The 22,691-nt window shown below is 35.7% G+C and overlaps 1 long non-coding RNA gene across 1 annotated transcript; it reads left to right on the top strand.

Annotated features, from left to right (window-relative positions):
- The first annotated feature begins 1,275 nt into the window (after positions 1 to 1,275).
- On the top strand, positions 1,276 to 8,862 carry LOC107529212 (uncharacterized). The gene is made up of 4 exons (XR_001602435.2): positions 1,276 to 1,312; positions 2,885 to 2,995; positions 8,001 to 8,051; positions 8,625 to 8,862. It is a non-coding gene; the product is annotated as an uncharacterized LOC107529212 (long non-coding RNA).
- Positions 8,863 to 22,691: the final 13,829 nt, after the last annotated feature.

The following is a 22,691-nucleotide window of genomic DNA, read 5'->3' as shown; positions in this document are numbered from 1 at the left end:
ATATCTTGATCACCTGTAGGAATGGTAAGAATATTTTAAGATTTGACAGCTTCCTGTCTGCCCTGTTCCATTTTTCCCATGCAGCTGCTAAAATGTTCTATTTGGACCAAATCACCTTTCCTATGCATCAGGGCTCAAAAAAGTGCCTAGAGCACAGTGACGCATGGAACACACTTTGAATTAGAGAGTAGAATTGTTATCCCAGTTTTGCCAATTTTCTATTTATTTTGGATAAGTTAGAGTGTCTCAGACTCTAAGTATGGAATAGATCTTAAAGAAGTCCCATCCCCCTCCTCCCAAGTAGAAGATTGAGTACCTCGAAGAGCACAATGGTGGGGGGGGTGATAAACAACAGTCTGGTTTGGAATTCAGATCTCTTGGAACCACGTTGGGTTACCACTAAGCCTATTAAGTTTTCTGAGCGTTTGTTTCCTTATCTTTAAAATGAGAACCATATCACCCCTTCTTACCTCAGAAAGTTATCGTAAGTAATAAGCAAACTCGTGGACATAAAGCATCTGATGAGCGAGAGTGTCCATCTAACGTGCAGCGTTGTTAGTGCAGGGCCTCCCAGAAGCCTCTTCTTCCTGAGGAATGACAGGTTATTTTTCTCCTCTATCTCCTTTAAATAGAGTTTTGATTCCTAAGCCCTCCCAAGTCTTTGTACACTGCAATTACATCTCTTTACATGGTAAGTAAACAGCAATCTATGTGAATACGCTTTTCCCACAGTGGGTATTCTCTAATCTAAAATCAGCTGGAATTAGATGCAGAGAATGTACCGAGCAGAAGCAATAGGCATCCAAGGACTGGGAGGAAAGGAAGCTATTGACCAGAAATATAGACGAGAGGAAGTAAAAGCAGGGTAAGGATTGTTCATTGTGGGAAAATGGAAAGTAAGACTTGTTATGCACCTAATATATGTTGGACATACTTATGTACATTTCCACATCTAACGTTCACAAGGGAGAGGAGTAGAACTGATGGTGTAACTCACCCAAAACAAGGAGGACCACGATTTAAACTGGGTCTTTCCATGGAATGCCTGTTCTTTTTTCACTACTCCATGGTGGCTCTTGATTTATTATTGCAGATAATTGAAATAAAAAACTAGATGCCAGAGGGCCACAGCTCACTGGGAGTTTTTCTGGGCTACATATAAAGAGGAATATAAAAATTCATCAGCTCTGACAACAACGTCCTGATGATGATGGGTGGCTGCTGTGATTGTGCCAGAGCCTACCTGGAGCTACACCAGGAGCCAAGCTAAAGACTTGAGGATGGGGAAGAATTTCCTTGCCAGGCAGTGAATGTGAGCTGAGAAGTCTAATGCCTCAAGATTGATTAAGTTCACTTAACTACTGTGATTTTTAGAAAATTGATTCTTTAATGCATGAATTAATACTATTTTCTGTTGTCAATATCACTTCCCTTTAGGATATCATATACATTCTCATCAGAGAATCCCAAATAAAAGAAATGAACCCATTTTATGTGTTTTCATACATATATCCAAATGCCTAATCAATATTTCCATTTAAGGGTTTTATGATAAATCATACAAAGTAAGAATAAAGAAAAAAAAATTAAATATTCCCTCCAATAGGCATCCAAGGACTGGGAGGAAAGGAAGCTATTGACCAGAAATATAGACGAGAGGAAGTAAAAGCAGGGTAAGGATTGTTCATTGTGGGAAAATGGAAAGTAGGACTTGTTATGCACCTAATATATGTTGGACATACTTATGTACATTTCCACATCTAACGTTCACAAGGGAGAGGAGTAGAACTGATGGTGTAACTCACCCAAAACAAGGAGGACCACGATTTAAATTTAATACTAAGGCCTTTATTAGTAAAAAAACAACTGAAGAACTTTGCATCTATTTTTTCACCCCCATATACAACCCATAGCAAGTCCTATCAATTCTGTCTTCTAACTTTATTTATCCACTTATTTAATCCATCCCTACTACCATTATTATTCATTCCATACACCATTTAAAAAAAAAAAAAAAAGCCATTTTTTTCATTGCATAGCAACTCTCATTCTCAACCCCAATCCATTCTTCACACATTAGGCAGAGCATCATCTATAAATGCATAGCTGATTATGTCACTCCCGGTAGTAACTTCCCATTCAATAAAAATACAGTTCAAGTCTCTTCACACTGTGCTGTATGTTTTTTAAGATGGTGCTGAAGTTGTGGTGTGCACAGCCTGTGTGGTCTCTGCTGAGGAGCTGGGATTTCCTTATAAGACATCATTTTATCAACCTGTAGCTCTCCTTCCTACTCCTGATCACAATGGAAGTTATGCTTTGAGCTAATAATCTATTTCATCCTGATAGACTGTCAGCTTCACTACCAAGGGAACTAGTTTGTGTAGCCCACCATTGTGTCTTTATCCTGGGGCATAACACCCTAAGCAAAACTAGTGCCAAGAAACATTTATTGAATAAAGTAATTATTAAATAGCTTACCACTTGGTTGACAATATAATAAATTGAATAATTCACTCTGAAATAAAGTTGCAGAGAGGTCATTGCTAGGTTTGTAATTTTGTGGAATAAAGATAAAAACTCTATTTATTTTGTTTTTTAAAAAAAGAAACCTACCTTATTTTGTAAGGTTCAGTTCAAGTGACCTCACTTTTGTGATTGCTTCCTTGAAAACACTAGCCCAAGATAATACCTTGACTTTCTGGTTCACTCTAGAACTTTTGATCTGTACAAACCCTTTCAGCACTTGCAACATTCTGCCTCATCTAATTATGCAGAAAACACATGTGTTCATGTCCTTAAGCCCCCTTAGATATCAGCAGTAATGGGCTCATAGACTCCTGGAATTGAGTTCAAATTTGTATCTGTTTTTTATTCCTAACAGAGCCTGGCACCGTGCTGAGTGCATCGCAGACTCAACTGTGAAATGCATGAAGAAGTAAAGGAATGAATAATTTGGAAATAGCTTCACATTTCAGTGTTCTGTGGAATAAGGGTAAGAAATGTTCTCAGCAAATTTATCTTTTGTTATTTTGGAATGAGTCAAAGAAATAGGAAAATTAAGACCATCCTTCATGACATTTGCAAACACACTACCATATTAGAGCCAGAAATTTTTTCCTTGAAAATTTATTTATTTGGTAATTTTACTTCCATTTCTTTCCTTCTTTTAAATTTCAGAAACATTGAATATCTTTGTTTTCAATTTTATTTTGTATCTAGAAAGAAATATCTCAACAGTACTTAACTTTTGAAAGAAAAAGAATAATTCTCTTATCGTAGTTTACCAATTCCTTTATTTTAATGCAATTCCATTCTAACTATTTTTTAGAATTCAGTATGCTTACATTGTTGTAGTTACAGTGTATGTTTGTTTTACTATCTTGCATTATCTATTTACTATTTTACTCATTTGAGTAAATGAGTATTTCCTGAGTTTTCTTGCCTTTGTGTAAGAGACACATTCCTGACAAGCTCGGTATTAATAACATTGGCTTATTTTTATTAAATTATATTAGTTTTACATTAGGTGGGAGGTTAGCCAAGATGGGAACTAACATGTTTCTCATTTTAGTTTATGAAAGTTAGTTACATTACTGATACATTGGGCTTTATTTGCCATTACATATTTTTGCTGCTAATCCCCACCCGAGGATATTTTTTCCATTGATTTTTAGGGAGGTTGGAAGGGAAGGAAGGGGAGAGAGAGAAGCATCCATGTGAGAGAGACACATCGATCAGTTGCCTCCAGCACATATCTGACTGAGGCCGGTGATTGAACCTGCAACCCAGGTAGGTGCCTTGGTCGGGACTGGAATCCTCGACCCTTCCATGTGCGGGCGACACTCTAACTGGTGAGTGACACTAGCCAGGGCACCGTTAAAATGTAATGGACACTTGTTCCCAGCATTTAGTTAGAGACAAATATCATGGTAGGAAAATCACAGATTTAGGGGCTTATAAGGACCCAGGTTTGATTTCTGCCTTTGAAACTTAGTAGCCGTGTTAACTAAGGTAAGTTATTTTCATTGTTTGAGCCTTAGTTTCTTCATCTATAAAATGGATACAGTAATTTTTACTTAGAAAGAGAGCATGAGAAAATACAGGTAAAACACATGGCAAAGCAACTTAGATGCCAGCTTCTTCCCCTGTTATTTTTTTACTCCATCTCTTTCCCCCAACTATACTTCATCCTATCATCACATTCTTTTAAAAAAATTCTCCTAACTCCTCCTAGCTCCTAACCCCACACGTTTTCCAAGTAGCTGAAATAAAACAAAGATAAATTTTGGTTTCAGTTTGACAATTGAGATGTTTGGTTTTGCTAACATTTTCTTTTCTTTATAAGCATATGGAAGGATTATATTAAATATTATAAGCCTGGCAGCTTTTCTAAATGAAGGATAATATTTAATAATAACAGGAACAGGAAATAAAAACAATCACAAAACCCATTCTTTATCAAAAGCTTATTATGTAGAGGAACTGTCCTAAATATTTTACATATGTTATTTCTAATACTTAGAAAAATTCAATAGTAATCACAAGCTCATCTCTCAGGAGAAGAAATGAATTCATATGCCCAAGGCTACACAGTGTGCAAATTCTAGAGAGCAGTTCTTATTCAGAAATGCCTCGCTTTAATTCGTAGGTTCCATTGTTTTCTTAATAAACATTTACAAATCAACGTATAACATAGGTCTTCACTCAGTGAAAGCACTTATTGCAAAATGAATAAAGTTGTTATTTAAAGATGCCTAAGATAAATAACAAACATATTTATAAATTATACACACATTCAACTTATTTTGTGTTTTAGGCAGTTGCCTGTCACTGATGGCGATTTGGGAGATATTAGTAGTGACATCTGCCTGAACATCTATAAGCACATAGTCCTGGTTGGAGCACTTATGTTGCCATTGGAGACATAGATTTTAAAAAGGCCGAGAGTCCTGGCTGGTGTGGCTCAGTCGGGCATCATCCCCTTACCGAAAAGTTACCATTTGATTCCAGGTCAGGGCACAGGTCTCCTGGTGGGGGGGGGGGTGCAGGAGGCAACCCATCGATGTTTCACTCTCACATCCATGTTTCTCTCTCTCTCCCTCTCCTTTCCTCTCTCTAAAAATCAATTTTTAAAAATCTCAAAAAAAACGTTGAGAATGGAGTATTGCATCCATTTACTTGGTGTCAAAAGCATCATCCTGAATGAATTGAGAGCGCAGAGTGTATAAAATTGTATAGAAGAAGCAACTCTTCTAAACTTGATTAATTAATAACATAGATTTATAGATTTGAGCTTTAATACTCAAAAAACACAAATGAGTAATCAGAGTTATTTCTAATCTTTGTAGTTTCCATTTCTGACTGCCTGTAGTTATTGTCTGTTGCATATGATTCATAATCATGTTACCTTGTCTCCTGTGTCCCTGATTGTTTTTGGTTAAGGTTGAACTTTTGTGGTACAAAACAGTGTGACCTAGGATATTCTTATTTACTCAGGAATTTTATGTGCTCCTTTCTGTGCCCAGACATGGTAAGGATTTGTGGATTACCTTAATCCAATTTTGGTGATTGGGCTTCTTCAAGGGTACTCTAGCTTACTCAATACTGAGGTGCAATTCGTGCCATTGTGTGTTCACTGCCATTTAATTCTTGTTCCAAGGATGCAGGGCTCTGGACATCTACCCAGAACATGAGGGCTCTATCAGAGTGAGGCCCATAAGTGAGCCTCAGGCACGAATTTTTATACCCTAACCACATGATGTCAAAAACCAGTCTCTCGGTCCTTCTTCTGCATTAGCAGATGATCACAGAGAAACAGCCACAAAGGCATGAGTTAGGAATTTGCAATTTTGTCTTCTTTCTGTTTAATTTTGAACTGGTAATTTCAGAAACTAAAAATAAACACATGAACCCAAAACCTTAAACACTGTTCTGCCAAACCCCATTTAGACTGTACCTGGAGCAAAAATTGCATGATATTATGCTGATTGATGAACAAATCATGCTGTTTTATGAGATACCATCATAATCTCGATAGCTGGGGAAAAAGACAGGTTACCAATGATTACACCTTTCTCAGTTTTTCCACGGTAATTATAATATAAAAGCTGTCAGGCATATGACCTGCTGGATGATGAAAGCATTCTTGTTGATGCTTTCATGTCAGATAGATTTTACTACTCAGTGCATCTCCATTTCTTTCTTGAAAAGATAATGGGTCATGGAAGAGACATTCGGCAAACTAACATTGTCACTGTGATTTTTGACATGAGACTGTTTATGTAACTTTGTTAAAAATTTCCCTCTGAATGGAAAGTAGATTTTTATCTTAAAAGTATCTGCTAAATCATAGTTTCCTTTCTTTTATATAAAGGACTTCTACAGCTGACTTCAGATTCGTGTGTGTTGCTAATCTCTCCTACTGCTTTACATCTTAGAAATATTCTATGCTACAGATATAAAATTCAGGGTTTGTGTAAACTAATGAAAATCTATTCTGCACATCAGGCACACGGGAGTTTTAAAGTCAACCATTTACATCTTCAGAGACTCAAGTATATAAGATTAACGGACAATCTTTATTTGACCCGTAGTTCCCCTCATTCAAAAGCAGCAACCTGAGAGATATTTAATTGCATGAAATTGTACCTGTAATAAGAAATAATTATAGTTACAATTTTAAAAACTCATAAATTAGAAATTACAAAAATAAAACAGAAAATTTGCCTTCCCATTTAGTATATCGTATTATGTCTTAAATATCACTGCAGTGGTATGAGCTACGCTTGATCCACTGAAATGCACAGTTGTGTTAGGTAACCAAAGATTTGGAGACATTATTTTGCCATAGCCAAAGGCCTTCACAATATAATAATTCATTAATTTCCATTTAATTCTTTAGAGATTGGTCAAACAAGGCAAGCTTACACAATTAGGTCTGAATTTTCTAAATAAAAGTAGCCTAAGATGTATAACCTTGCCAGAGATCAAAAGCCTTCTGAGCTAGCCTGTTCTGCTATTAGTCAGTAAACTATGGAAAAGTGCCTGTGTTGCAAGTGTTGTGAGTCAGAATTTAAAAAGTTCTATTTGCTATAATTAAGGACTTCTTACTCAAATCCTATGAAAAAGACAAATTAATGAATATTTGTAATAGTGTGAATTACATGATGGGGTACTTCCAGAATGCAATGGGAGGATTGTGAATTGCCAGTGTTGGCATGGTAGTAATTACAGCACTCAATGTGTAAAGCTGTTAGTGCTGATTATCTCATTAAATCTTCACTATAGCCCTTAGAGAGCACTGTTTCCTTATTATCATCTAAAGATGAAAAATAGAAATGTTTAATTAAATCATGCAGTGTCCTGGGGGTGGGGCAGTTGCAAGGTGGAGGGGATCAATGGGGGGGAAAAAGGGGACATTTGTAATACTTTCAACAATAAAGATAAATTTTTAAAAGTAGATTTTAAACAAATAATAAAATTTGCAAATAGTGGAGCCAAGGTTTGGACCTAGCCAATGAGGCTTCAGATCTTTTCTGAGATAAATAAAATGTGTAAGTAAGAGATCAAGAGAAAGTTGCCCCCCCCCCCAAAAAAAGAGATAGATGCTGCTTGAGGTAATAACTAGACAAAGTCAAGATAAGGTGAGATTTCAAAGAGTGGAATCAGAACTCACTGGGCCCCATCAGGAAAATGCCGGTGCTGTCTGAGTAGACCACACACACAGGCTCCAGGAGAAAGCTAACCAGAGGTATGGGAGGACTTGGAAAAGACAGGATCAGCATGCATATTTAATAGTCTGTCTGGCTCTCTGTTGAGTAAGATTTCTTTGGGTTCTTATCATCATTTGTGTGGTTAATAAGGAAGCAATTTGCTAGTGGCAACAACCAATTTCTCGGAATTTAATTCTTCATAAATAAAATCTGAGACACACACAGGCTACATTTCAGTAGATTTTCAGTTTATCTCTATGACTTTTTATCTCTTTTCTTATCCAGCAAACTCTGGGAAAACACAGTGCATCTTGTCAAGACAGTGGTTAAACTGAGGTAAGTGGGGGGAAATCTTAGAGCTCGAATACAGCAAAAATTGTATTTCTCACACACATTCACACCCAACTGGGGATTTTGCTCATCATAGTTACTCTAGAATCTAGGATAACGGAGGCTCTGGCTTGACGTATATTTCCAAGATGATTGAAACAGGGGGAAAGAATATATAGAATTGCATACCAGTTTTTAAAGCTTCCATTCAAGAGTGAGATACACAACTTCTGTTGGCCAAAGTGAGCCATATGGTCATGCTTACCTTCAAAGAGAGCAGAGCACTGAAATGCTATGATGCTTGACAGTAAGTGGTGATCAACACACATGACTCTCACGCACAGAGGAAGTATGGCACAAAATCCTAGAAGATTTTATGGTCTCTTCTCAGCCAACCAGGCGTAGGAAGTGGGTCAGAAAGTGAATGCATTTGAATTAGTACAGTGATGTGGTTTCTTTCACGAATCACACACTCTAACTTATTGGGGATTTTCAATTATTCACCTCCAATAAATGGTAGAGGATTCTACTCTGGAATAATAAGGATATATTTTTCTTTTTTTCTTTTGTTTTTGACAGACAGTAAAGATCGTTAATTGTCCAATTCACCAGTTTTCATTGAACTACCTGACAGTGGCCCTTTGATAGAAGAGGGAGTTAAGAAGAAACCAGCCTTCCAGCAGCTGCCAGAACAAGGGATCTGCAAGGGCTTGAAATCTGAGCAGCTTTCTCAGTAGCTCGGTCAGGCATACTAGAAGGTTTTAGGGCAGTGAGCTGCTCAGCTATTGATATATTACATTTGGCACCTATGGAGAGATACCTGAGGTGAGAAATAAGATGCAGTTTCATAATACATAAATAAGTGCTGCCTGCAAAGTCTTTTTCTCTGAGGAAAACATACAAAATAACCTTATGAAACTATGTTCCTTTCCTTCGCCAAGCTGCTTTTGTCATCCAAAAATAGCTGTAATATTTTCTTTTCATATAAAACATTAAAACTGTAACTCAGGTCTCTTAATTACCTCACTACATACTTCAATATACAGTGATTGGATTAGCGCAAATAAATTCAATGTTTTATTTTACTGAATTGAAGCAGGTATAATATCCTATTTAGAATAAATTATTATGTTATGATTCCTCAGGAAAATCATTCAACTGAATAGAGAATTTTTGTAATTTAGGATGCTTTGTTCAGCAAATTCAAAAATCCCTGATGGCGACAAAGTAGGGAATTTGAAGAAATTTGTCACACACATTTCTTCTGCATTTCCTTTGGAGAGGTTTATTCATAGCACAAAATGAAATAAAATTACCTTTATATTCCATAGAAAAGAGGATCTGACATTATGTAGCTCAAAAAAATAATCATCCCATTGAACAAGGAAAATATCTTTTAAGGATTCTTAAATATATCATTTTATCTTAAAGAAAGTAAGAATCACTTTTTTGGTCTTAGAGAAGTAACAGAGGAAATTATAAACAAGCCAAAATGGATATTACTTACACGTATATTTCCAAGATTCATATTCAAAAGACCAGAGTTTGAATCTTAATTCTGCTACCTACTTTCTATGCTCTTTTGCCAAGTTATTTAATCCCTCAGAGCCTTAAACTTCACATGCTGTTTTGTTAATATTTCACATATTGTTTATTTAAATTTGTAATATAAACTGAGACTGCCCTAAATAAGAAAACCCTAGAATACCCTAGTATTGTTATGGATAAAGCATTTGTATTTGAGACCATATAAAATATTTAGTGGTATATAAAGGCCACAATTGACAAAGTGGTGGAGAAAAACCATGGCAGAAATTTAAAAAACAACAAAAAACTAAAAGTTCTAGATGAACTTTTTAAAAAATGTTTCTTTATCTTTATTGTTGAAAATATTACAGATGTCCCCTTTTTACCCCACTGATCCTCTCCACCCCACATCCATCCCACGCACAGGCCTTCCCCAGACCAGTGTCTGTGTCCATGGGTTATGCTTATAAACATATAAGTTCTTTGATTAATCTCTCCCCACACACTCCCCCCTCCCTGCCTTCCCTAGATAAACTTTTTTATCAGTAATTGGTGATAAATATTTTTTATTGCATTATTGCTAGACAAGCATTGCTTTTTTAAAAGAGGGGTGGGTAGTTTCCAAAAGTGGAATAAAAGCCCTCCTTCCCTCTTTTTTTTTTTTTGTGTGTGTCTTTTTTTACTTTTTTGATCTAAGGGTTGTGTTAACACACACACACATACTCTAAAACTACTGCTTTTTTATTTGATGTCTAGCAGTTAACTGATTTCTAGTTGTACTAACCTTGTATTAGAAAACTTAAGAAACTTGATTTTTTTTAAAAATTGCCCAAGAAACTATTGTCATTTTCTAAGTTGCTCAGAGTGCCCAGACCACAGGAGAATGAAGCCTTTTTCTTTGACTTGCAATGAGTAACTTTTAACTTTGTGGATAATGTTATGAACTCATAGCCATGCTTGAACTGAGTCAGAGAACCAAGAGGCTTCTTTATTTCAAAATAAATTTGAGGTCCCTGTGGTAGGAAAATTCCTTTTTATTCATGCAAGGGCCTCGGTTACCTTTGAGAATTATGACACGTGCCTTCCTCTTCTGCCTTAAGTCTGAACAAATGTAAAATCAATGATATCCATGCATCTCTGTCACAGCTAATACCTGCTCATTTCCTGTTCAGAGAGCAGGAAAATATTCTCCCCACACCCCAGCTTCACATTGGGTGTGGTTACATGACTTGCTTCAGGCAGTAAAATATGAGTAGGAGGTGAGTGTGTTTCTTGGGGGGGCATTTAGTGGAAGGCCTGCGGGGATGAAGGAAGCTGTGCCCACGTGGAGGTGAGCTGCTCGGCCTTCCCACGCAGGACAGCCTCCCTAGGCAGGTGGCTGAACCCACAGTGGACTAAGCATGATGAAATAAGCCTTTGGTTTTTGAGTCGCCCCAGTTTGGAAGCCAGCTTGTTTCCATGGTGTAGGCAAACTCAGGCTGACTTAAGTAATCACTTTCTCCAGCAGCTTCTGGAGCTACCTTCCTGCCTCCAGGGCTTTCTCACGAAAGGTGGTCAATGACTCATTTTTTCCAACTGAGCAGACCCAGTGTTTTTTTTGTGTGTTTTTTGTTTTTCCTTATATATTCCACTGTTCTAAAAGAGCTGGTTTGTGACAAGTTAAACTAAATGCCAGGGTTATGGCTTTAAAAATACAAAATAAAATAGCTTTTCAAATGGAAGTTTAATATCATCTTACCAGAAAATGATTTAATGGAAGCATCAGATGTCCTTAGCTATTAGAATTTTGCTTGTAATTCATAAAGTGAGTCTAACATGCTCTTTCCCTACTTTTCAGAATGTATGCCTTTTCAGGTGAGTCCTATTAGGTATCTCCATGTATAAAATGACATTATGGGTGATTTTTTTTCAGCATTCTATGAAACTGTGGTGCAACCTCTCATCTCTGACACCAGCATTTATAAAATTGCAATCCATTTCCATTGCTTTTCACTTTACAAAAAGCAAGATTTCTACAGGTGCTCCTCCAGAGATAAATTATTTATCAATTTATTGAATTCCTAATAAGTGCCAGGCCTGGGATTAGACTTTAATTTGAGAAGGGATTTGGGGCTGCTGGACAGATTTTTAAAGGCTGCAGTTCTTTCCTCAGTCGTTTACAATCTAGTGGGAAAGGAAAGCTCTATAAAATAAACTCCCCTCCCCCCCCAAACAAAACAACAGTAATCAATACATTTAAATGTGTCAGATGAAGCACTGCCAAATGAGAAACTGCGTAGAATGCCATTTCTCTGTACTGACAGTTAAGTCTCTATCGCAGTGGACAAGTCACCTACTCTCTCTTGGAGTCTCAGTGTCCACATTTGTAAAATGAGAAGATTGGCTGAAATAATATCCAAGGTTCCCACAAATTCTGAGAAACTGAAATTCAGGATTACAGAGTTCATGCTGGTACTATTTCTATCCTTGGAGTTTGTTTAAACTGTCCACTGAGATTCTGTTTCTGAGTCTCATTTTCTCCATTTTGAGATGCAAAATACCCCAGAATTAGCTCTGAGACTGGATAGATTTAGCTTTTGGTTTTGCACATAGAAGGTAAATTTACTTTCACTCAGAGAGTCTGGAAGTGGGGAAACCCCTGAAAAATCAAGTGACCTAAACTTAGAGGATTCCTAAAGAGAGTTAGCACAGAGGCTGTGCACACTGATGAAGAGGTGAGCCACAGAATAGAATGCATTCATGGCATGTTAAACTGAAAGAGAGAGAAAAAGCTCTTTGATCTTAAAATAAAAGAAGCCCAAGATATAAATCACAGAAAATGCTACCCTTCTCACTGACAGCATTGAAATGCTCCTGAGAACTAGCTTTTTTTCTTCCTAATTTAATGCATTATAATTAAAATTTTTCAACCAAAAAAAAAGGTAATCTCTCATAGATTGTTTAAAGTTTTTTTTTAATTCATTATCAATAAAGATATATTTTTAAAATAATAATTAAATAAATGAAATTCATTATCAATCAGTTTTTGCTTGAATCATGCTATCTTCCTATGCTAAAGTATGTTTTTCCCAATTATCTTGCTTATATTTTAAATGTTTATACTAATATTCAGTTGAAGAATACTGGTATTATATTTTAGCAAAACAGGAAGGATTACACAAATATTCTTATGTTTTGAAAATTGCTAGACAAGATATTTGTTAACCATGGGTTCTGTTGGAGTTTAATAGGTAATGTAATTAATCTGTTATTTAATCTGTAGAAATATTTAATTTTTTGAATAGCCTTTTTACTCTTTCCTGGGAAAATCATGATGGATTTTTTAAAAGATACTAAAGCAAATAGAATATGATTGAAAAAAATTTTAATGTATCAATAAAGGTAAGGGATAAAACAGTGAAACAAATAAAATAGTAAAATCACAATAGTGCAAAAAAAAATTTAAAAGTTGAAAAGTTTATTTCAAATATAATAATAACAAACAATTACACAGTATCTGTTACATACCAGCAAGTGTTGGAAAGAATTTACAAATATTACTTCATTTAATTTTCACAAGAGCCCCAGGAAAGAATTGCTGCTTTAAAGCTAAATTAACAAATAACAAGGAGGCACAGAAAGTTTTAATGACTTGCCAGGGTTGTGCATTTCTAAGTCTCAGATCCAGAGTTCAAATCCAGCATTCTACATCCAGCGTTTATTTTCTTAGCTATTGTATTGTGATTAAATGTATTGCGTAGCAATATAAATGGACTAAAATCTTAATTTAAAAGACAAGAATAGCAGACTACATTTTAAAAATTAAACAGTTTTATGCTGTGAACTAGAATTAATCTAAGATATAAGGGCAGAGAGATTCTAAGAAAGGAAATGTAAAAAGTTATATCAGGCAAGTACTAACTTAAATGAAGTTGGTGAAGTCATATTAATAGTTATTAACAATAAATAACACACTTTAAATGAAAAATATACATAGATGGGGGAAAGAAGGACATCCATAATACTTTCAACAATAAAGATAAATTTTCAAAAATGGATATAGAATTACATTAAAAAGTTAAAACCTTTAATTTACTAAGATTTTTAAAACACAATAAACAAATCTAAACTCATATACACCCCAAAACACATCATCTCACAATATCTTGAACACAAACCAACAGAACTTCAAGGAGAAATTGATAGATTTTAACCTCATTTTGTAACTAGTAGATTCATTAAGAAAAAATACAAAGAGAAATTTAGAAGATTCAAATAATTCTCTTGAATTGCTTGATCTGGTGGATGTATATGGAAATTGCAACCAATAATTGGAGAATATGTGAAATTTATTTAAATCTACTGGGTGCTAGGCCATGTACCACATCTCACAAATTTCAAAAGTGTAGAATTTTACAGATCAAGGCTTCAACCACAATGCAATTGGGTTAATAATTGCAATAATTAAGACATTTAAAAATATAACCTTAACAATTAATTAATCTAATAAGAAATCATAATGGACATAAAAAATATTTAAAATAGGGTAAGAAAATAGTATATTTAAAACTTAGAAATAACAGTAAGGTAGCAATAAAATGAAATTTATAGCCTCAAGTATTTATATTCAAAATGATGAAAATCTCAAATGATTAAACTAAGAAACCAATTGTAAATGTGAAAAGGGGAGAATTATTTTTTATATTTGAATTATTTCAAGGGAGCAAAAAATAAAAAGAAAGAAAATGATAAAGTTTATAAAATCCATCAAAATAGAGATTGAGTAGGGAATAAAAAGTCAGAAAATCTCTTTTTTAAATAAATAACCTTGATATAGGTTGGATTCATTTAGGCATAAACAATATTAGAAATTGAAAGAACTAAACATACTAGCAAATCCCAGTTGCTTCATATTAGTGAGGTATAACTAAATATTCACAGTAATTACAATTTTAAACAAGATGTTCCAGAAAATAGGAATGAAAAGAAAAGAAAAGAAAAGAAAAGAAAAGAAAAGAAAAGAAAAGAAAAGAAAAGAAAAGAAAAGAAAAGAAAAGAAAAGAAAAGAAAAGAAAAGAAAAGAAAAGAAATACTACTAAAGGCATGTTATTTGACTAGTAAAACATTGACGTCAAAATCATAGGAAGAACAAAGAAAAATAAATTTCTAAACATGGACATAAAATCAGTAAACTGTGTTGCAATATATAAAAGGGGCAATATATCATGATTATTTTGTATATTTCTGCAAGGCATATGTGATAAATTTATAAAAGAAAAACAACAAATTACTTTAAATATTTGTTTATTAAAACAGTTTTTAAATGCTCAGGTTATAATTCCAAGGAGGCAGGAATGAGTTCAACTGATCTAGATAAGGCATGCTGGGAGCCCCTATAGCAATAAATTTTCTATTTCTTGTGATAGGTGGTGAGTGCATTAATTACATTAATTAAAATGTGTTAAACTGGTCATAGGCATTTAGCACTTAATGGTGTAAAGATAACTGGAACAACATTTGAGGAGTCATGGATTGGGAGTCAGGATCTAGACTTCTAGTCTGTGTCCTCACTAGCTGCAGCAGTTGGGCATCTATTTCGCACATTCGGCAAGTGTATCTAGGATGTGAAGTTATTTTATTTTGCATTTAGCAAAGAAAATTATGATGCTGGGTGACAAGGAGTCCAGAGAGGAAGAGGAGCTCCGTCTGGGGTGGCTAAAATATGTTTGCTGCATTTGTGAAAAGGAATATTTAAGAACTTTTTCTACCTTATAATGGCTATTTTCACTATGGGAAAGGAGGTGGCATTTTTAAAAGTATTATGTCATTCCCTCGCCAGCTATTTTCAAAACATTTACTGAACCCCCATTGCTAGAGAAAGAGGTCCATGAATTCTTGGACTGAAGGCTCAGTAACATTGCTCTCATCCCCTTTTCAGGTTTCTCCCTTTAATCTCTTCTACAGATCCTTCTCTGTTCACATGGACTTGGTGTTTCTCAAATGATATTTGATTTTCCTGTCTCCTAGTATTTTGCCAATACTTTTGAAATGTAGATGGCATCTTGGTCATCTCCATGCATCAAAACACCACTAGTTCTTCAGGATCCAGCTGAAACTACTCCACTGGTTGCAGGGTTCTTCTCAGTTGCACTTTTCTGGAATGAATTTCTCCTTTTCATAAACTACAGTAAGTATTTACTTAATAGGTTCTTGGAACTTGTGGCTTTAAGCAAAATGAAATATAATAAAACCAATTTCACCTGATATAAACAAGAGTTAAGCTCCTACTGCATATTTCTGGTCACAAACCCACCAAACTTCTAAATAAACACCCAAAACACTTCTAATAAGTGTGAGCTGTATATACATGTAAGAAATATTAATAAAAATAGTAAGATTGATATTTTCCAAACTGCTGACTCTAATTCAGGGTGGCAGGGTGGCCAGAACCTCTCCCAGGAGCTCAAGGCTTCAGGTGGGACCCACAGTGGAGAGGACATCCTTCCTTCGCAAGGCCACTCACACACACTCACTCAGACTGGGACAATGAAGACATATGAATTCGCCTTTGGGATGTAGGAGGAAGCTATGGTCCTCGGAGAAAGCCCATGCAGATATGGGGAGACCCCGCCAACTCCACACAGTGGTTCCTGCAAGGAACCAATTCTTTTTTCACCAACATTATAACTAAATGGCACTGGACAAAAAGACGTTTTGTTTGGAGTGGGAGGGTACATTTATCCCACTCAACCAACTGTGAGCAGCATCCCTAAAATGAGGTGCAGCTGATTCTTTCAGGTCCCTTCTCTCCCTGCCTTCTCTTCAGGCTCCCCTAACTGGCGTGGATGGTCGGTGGGAAAAAACGGCCTAGTTTCATCTTCAGCCCATTTTCCTCTGCCCTTGAAGTTAGTGGAAATAGACCCCAGTCAGTAACATCTGTTTGTTGTGGCCTCATTCCACTCCTGCTTCTGATACCCCAAATTAAGGTATGTGAGTTATAATTTACCTTCAAAGCTATCTCACTTACTTCTGGATGGCTGCATTGTCTGTAATTATGGAGGAGCCGTCCTTCATTCAACAAATAGAGGTTGAGGGCCCCCTGTGTGCCAAGCAGTTCACAATAGTGAGCTGAACTCAACAGCCTGGCCCTGTCTACCTGGAAGTTAGAGATGCTTTTAACTCCTGTATAATATTTTATCATATCTGCCAGGTAATATTTTTTAGACCATGTACCGTGCAACTGTGACAATTTTTAATATAGTACAAATTATTTATTTGTTTGATATTATTTAGTTTTATCCATTTCAGTGGGCTTCAGGGAGTGGGTAATTCAAAGGTGTTTCTCCCTGAATTCTCTACTCACTTTATTTCTCTGAGCCTTGTCTCACTTTGACCATCAGAGAATGTGTGCTTTGATACCTGTATGCCTGTGTGGCAACTCCTCCTGTCCACTGGTTTGCAAGTCCTTCTGGAACTTGCTTCATTTCTTTCCTGAGTCTTTTGGTTTCTTCTTGGCCTTAGTTTCATTCTTCTTGTCCAGATTCTTCAGCTAGCCTTCATGAATGAAATTTGTATGTTGTAGACTGAGTTGGATTTTGCTGGGCATGAAGACCAGGCAGCTGTCACAGAATTCTTTTAATGCAGGTTCCCAAAATGTACACAATTTTGTGCACAGGAGCTTCCATGTTTATTTGTATTTTGCTCTATGGAATAGTCTCTGGATAAACTATGGCATGCATAATTATTCAATAAAAATTCCAGACACTGTATGACTTAGACCAGCCTGTGTCTTTGCTGAGACTTTTGAAAGATAAATTCTGAACAGGAAAAAAGTGTGACTCACCAGTCATTCCATTTATGTTTTTTGCTTTGAATTATGTCAGGCTCTGATATTTTACTCTGATTATTGCATATTGTGATATTTCAGATTACGTGTTTAGGTGTTCAATATACTGTTTCATAACACCCTAAGAAGTATTGAATATGTTATGTTTGACATTCTTGAAATTTCACAGTGGCCTGCAAACCAAGGATGTTTTAACAGCTGTGAATGACTATTGTGTGGGGAAATCTCATTGTATTTTTATCTCTTGCATTTTATGTTTAAAAGAGATGCCCGTTATTTTAAGATATTCCTGTGATTTTATGTGCATTAAAAGGGTACAGGTAACTGTGCACATAGTTGTTTTAAGGAGAAACTTTGATTTCAACTGTCTGTTATTATCCATGTCCAGAATGCACAGAGGGCTGTCAACATTGACACTGTTGAAATTTCCAGAATGCCCAGGACTACCAGCAGTAGGACAATCTACACAGATCAAAGTCAGACGGTCTAAATTTTTAAATCAACTTACTAAGTATGCAGCCTAATGAACTCTGTTGTTCTTTCATGCCCATAAATTTTTTACTGTTATTTCACTGTGACCACATTCTGCTCTTTCTTGATTTATTAATTTCTATCTATAACAATGTCTTTCATCAAATCACATTAATTGACTACCATGCCACTATGGGGAAAACATGTATTCATCTTTTTACAAGTTTTCTTTTCTCGTGCTGCTTTTATCATATTGATATTAGAGTCAGGAACACATATGTTTATATACATAAATCAGTATGCATATTTTATCTATTCAGAGGAACACTGTCAATATAACATCTTGCTAAATTTGTTTTATGTGCATAGATTTCAAATTGTATTTTTAAATTAATCTTATTTATACTATGTGGGTGTTTAGAATTTCCTCACATATTTTGGTATTTCTTTTTCTACCTGTTTAGTCTCATTATGCAATAAAATTAATGTTTAAAAGCAAAAAAAAAAAAAAAGGAAAGGAAAAAGCTTGTCTGGAAAAGGAAAAACAATAAACCTTATTTAGGCAACTCTTTTCCTGCCAGTGTCTATAAAGTTCTGTGCTTCTCGTGAGAGGGTTTCTTCTCTCTCTGCTCCTTCCACCAGTAACCTTTTTGGTCTTCATTCATCATTGCTTTAAAGGAGATTTCCCTTTGTCCCTAGCTTTTCTGTTGGCATTTTGATTATACAGATGATATTTCTGTTTACTCTCATAGCCAATTAGCCAACAAAAAAGTGAGGTTGAAGAAATAGACATTTGGCTGAGTTTTGCATTATAAAAAGAAATTCTGGATGATGCAGCACCCGCTGGCACCTGTTAAATCAATTCAAGAGTAATCTATTGAGCTTGTTATTGCATTTCTAACTCTGGGCTGAGTACTCTCTGGAATATCAAAAATGCACAAAAGAGAAACTGCTGATCTACAATAGTCTGTGATCTAGTATTAAAAGCATGACCTACATACAGTGCACAGTTTAGAGCAGAATGTACAACTGCTCAACAAATTGCCAGTACTCTGGTAGAGACTCGTAACCATCATCCCTGACCACAGCAGCAGCCCTCGAATTGTTCTCGGTTTTCAAACATGCTAACCTAAAATCCATCTACCAGAAAATAGCCAAATTGATCTAAAATTAGTAGTGTTGTTTCCCTATCTTAAAGTCCACAAGGTTTCTCATTGGCCTCATAATAGACCTTAAACTATTTACCACCTTTATTGCTTGTGTTTCCCTCTCTGATTTCATCTGATGCCACTCGTCTCCTCCCCAGTTCTTATTCCCCAGCCACATTCAGTTGCAAGTTGTTCATTAAATCTCCTGACCTTTTAGGTCCCTGACATCTTGACAATCTCACAACTGTTGTTTTCCCTTCCTAGAGACATCTCTCAGCAAGGCAGTGCGGTGGTTAAGAGTGTGGGCTGTGAACTCTGTTGCCCTGGTTGAAGACCTAGCTTTGACACCCACTGGGTGCTTGGCATGAGAACGTTATCTAGTTCTGGCACCTTCAGTCTACCTGAAAAATGAGGATAATGCTTGCACATACCTCTGAGAGTTGTGATGAAGATTAAATGACTTATTGGGGTAAGAAATTGGGGAAGTGGAAAGAGAGGCTACGTAGGGTTTGCCATTGTTATCTTGTCAATCGTCAGATCTCTTTAAATATCCCCTCTACAAGTTATTCTTTGTCTACTTTTTATAAAATAGACAACCCCCACTCCCTCCAATTTCTTAACTTGCTTTATTTTTTTCTCATTGCATTACAAGTACCTAAACTTATAATATTTACTTACTTGTTTATTATTTGTCTTACCCTTGAAAATGTAAGTTGCATAAACACAACGACATTGCCATTTTTGTTCCCAACTTTATTTCTACTTAAAGGATGATGTCCTGGCACATAGCAAGTACATACTAAATATTTATTAAAGAAAGAGAGAAATTAGACATTTAAAATACAGTTTTCAAGATTTGGATAGTTTTTGTTCCTTAGCAAATATTTCACCAAGCACTGGCCTTGTGAGGTGTACAAAGAATCACAAAATTCCGTAATTCAGGTAATGTTTTTCCTATTCTGATCAGATGCCATTCTTCCAAAAGAGCAAGCTAGCCAGTGAAGAATCTACGTATTTACATGACATAGTTATGAAGCATTCTGAAAGTTGTATCTCAACCATGTTAGCTTCATGCTTGAAACACCCACTGTTTGCTTGAGACACCATTTCTAAAAAGTCTCTACTATACCAATGCCTTAAGGCAGAAGTTACTTGTGGGCAGAGCCCAAGAATGCTCTTAGGAGGCAGAAGTCTTGGAGCTGGGACTCTAAGAAATATAAGTACATTTGAAATGATTAAGGAAGATATAAAACATTATAGTAGGGTGGGCTCCAAAGAAATACTTGGATCCATCTGGACCTTTAAGATATAAATAATTCAGACTAAATTTTTTGGTAATGGCACCTCAAACAGTTTAATGCTTAAGCACCTCTCCCTGTGCATAATTATGTCAAACCTGTACCTGATATGCTTCCATAATAATTTATGGTTTTAATCCAGCTACTTCACAAACAAAATTTTCCAGTATTCATTAATTATTAAAGAAAAACAAAAAAGCTAACCCCTGAGTGTAGATTTTGCATTATGCATTCTGTTCATGTTCCCTGCCATCACTTGCTATGCTGGACATGTTTCTCTGGACTCTCTGCTGGGTATTAGAACATGCAGAATATTTGCAATTGAATCTCTAGTTTGTCAAATGTAATTTAGACTCTGTTTGTGGAGTCTCATTTCAAGAGCCTAATTAGAGATGGTTCTGAAAAATAAAATAAGCTGCAACTATAGACAAGACTGATGGGTGGTTGAGCACCATTGCCATCATTTATGGAGCTTGCTGGTATTCGAGATGTTATCTTGTCATGGATTTTTTATTTTTAATGTGCTTCTAATTAAAATGATTTTCCTCATCATGTGATTACTGGTTTAGAGGGCACATAACTTTTTCCCAAGGTACAGAAAATATTTAAAGTAACCTCAAATTTTGAAAGTCCAAAATCTTTATGTCTGAGCAGCTCAGTTATTGACTAATGAAGCCTCCATGATCCTGTGATCAGAAGTGCTCACTGACTTGGCACAGTCATGAGTTGACTCTCCCACCCTACTCACATAGATTAAATATGTTTATCTGATGGTAACAGAAATGAATATATAATGATTAAATGAATCCTGGGGCTGTTTATCTATAAACAGACTGTAGGAATTGAGACTTTACTTAAAGAAAAAAATCCCAATTAATATTGTTATGTAAAACATGTGCCTCTTTTGTCTAACTTCATACCGCATTTCTAGTTGCTATTATCACTTTCTTCTCCTGCATCTTCTACATTTCCTTCTTTATTAATTATCTTTTGTTTTTCATTAAAGATTACCAAAACATTCTTGCCCACCCCCTTAAACCTACTTCCCATATAATCCATCCACCTGGCTCTAGAGCTCTAGCCAGCCTCCATAGATTAAACTAAACTGGTTAACAACAAGGATTAGCATTTTGGCTGTATGAGGTAAGGTGAGTATAAGTTAGCAAAAGAGGCAGAAAGACAGAAGTTTTAAGTGACAATGGTACCTCTTAAATTAAAGGAGATGAATCTAGGAAATACAAATAATTTCTTGGCCTTGCAGTGCACTAGGTGGCAAGGAACAGTGAGTGCTTATACTGAAAGTGGATTTCTAATGGAAAGAATGCCCTTGCCTGGAGGTGATAAATATGTACTTGGTTTATCTTTGTCCTGCGTTTCAGTAGAGTTCTCATGGTACCTAGTTAGTTTGAACTGCAAGCTTATTTTCAGTTCCTCTTTCTCAATTGCTTATCTTAACCAGTTTTTTCATGTGTCTTTTCCATCTATTATCTTTGTCATTTCCATACCACATAAAAATACTAATCCTTCCATTTAGTGGCTTTTCAATACCTTCTATTAATAAGAGTAAACTGTTCTAAATAAATAAGTTCAACAATACAGTGATTTACAAACAGTTTATTTTTTCTTACAAATAATCCCAAGATAAATTTTATTTTTTAGAATATATCTTTATTGATTTCAGAGAGAGGAAGGGAGAGGCAGAGAGATAGAAACATCAATGATGAAAGAGTCATTGATCGGCTGCCTCCTGCACCCCCCCACTGGGGATGGAGCCCGCAAACTGGGCATGTGCCCTGACCAGGAATCGAACTGATATCTCCTGGATCCTAGGTGGATGCTCAGCCACTGAGCCACACCCGGCCGGGCCAAGATCAATATTTATTCTGATCATCATCCAGGAACTAATTTCCATTCATTTTGAAACTCTGCTATCATGGGAAAAGAAAGAGGACGGGTCAGGCCACATTAGCAATACTTAAGTTGATGATGAATCCGAAGTTACAAACATTAAGACTGCTTGCATCCTCTTGACCAAAATTTAGTGAAATATCACAATACAAATACAGGGAGAATCAAAAGAAATTTATCTTTCCTGGGAAGTCATGTTTTTAGCTACAATTCTATTGCTATAGATTAATGGCAGAACAGATTTTTTTTTTTTGTCAACCAGCAGTTTTTACCACATGTCAATATAGGTAAAGAATTCTGTTAATATTAATATCTTAAAAATTTCTATGCATATGTAGCAGTTATCTATTGTTGAATAAAAAAATACCCTAAAACATAATGAGTCAAAACAACAAAACTAATTAACAGTTTCTGAGCATCAGGAATCCTGGGTGATTCTGCCTTAAGGCTTCTCATGAAGTTGCAGTCA

Source organism: Miniopterus natalensis, chromosome 13, assembly GCF_054644295.1.
Source record: "Miniopterus natalensis isolate mMinNat1 chromosome 13, mMinNat1.hap1, whole genome shotgun sequence".
NCBI classification, from domain to species: Eukaryota; Metazoa; Chordata; class Mammalia; order Chiroptera; family Miniopteridae; genus Miniopterus; species Miniopterus natalensis.
This window is presented reverse-complemented; position numbering and strand designations above follow the sequence as displayed.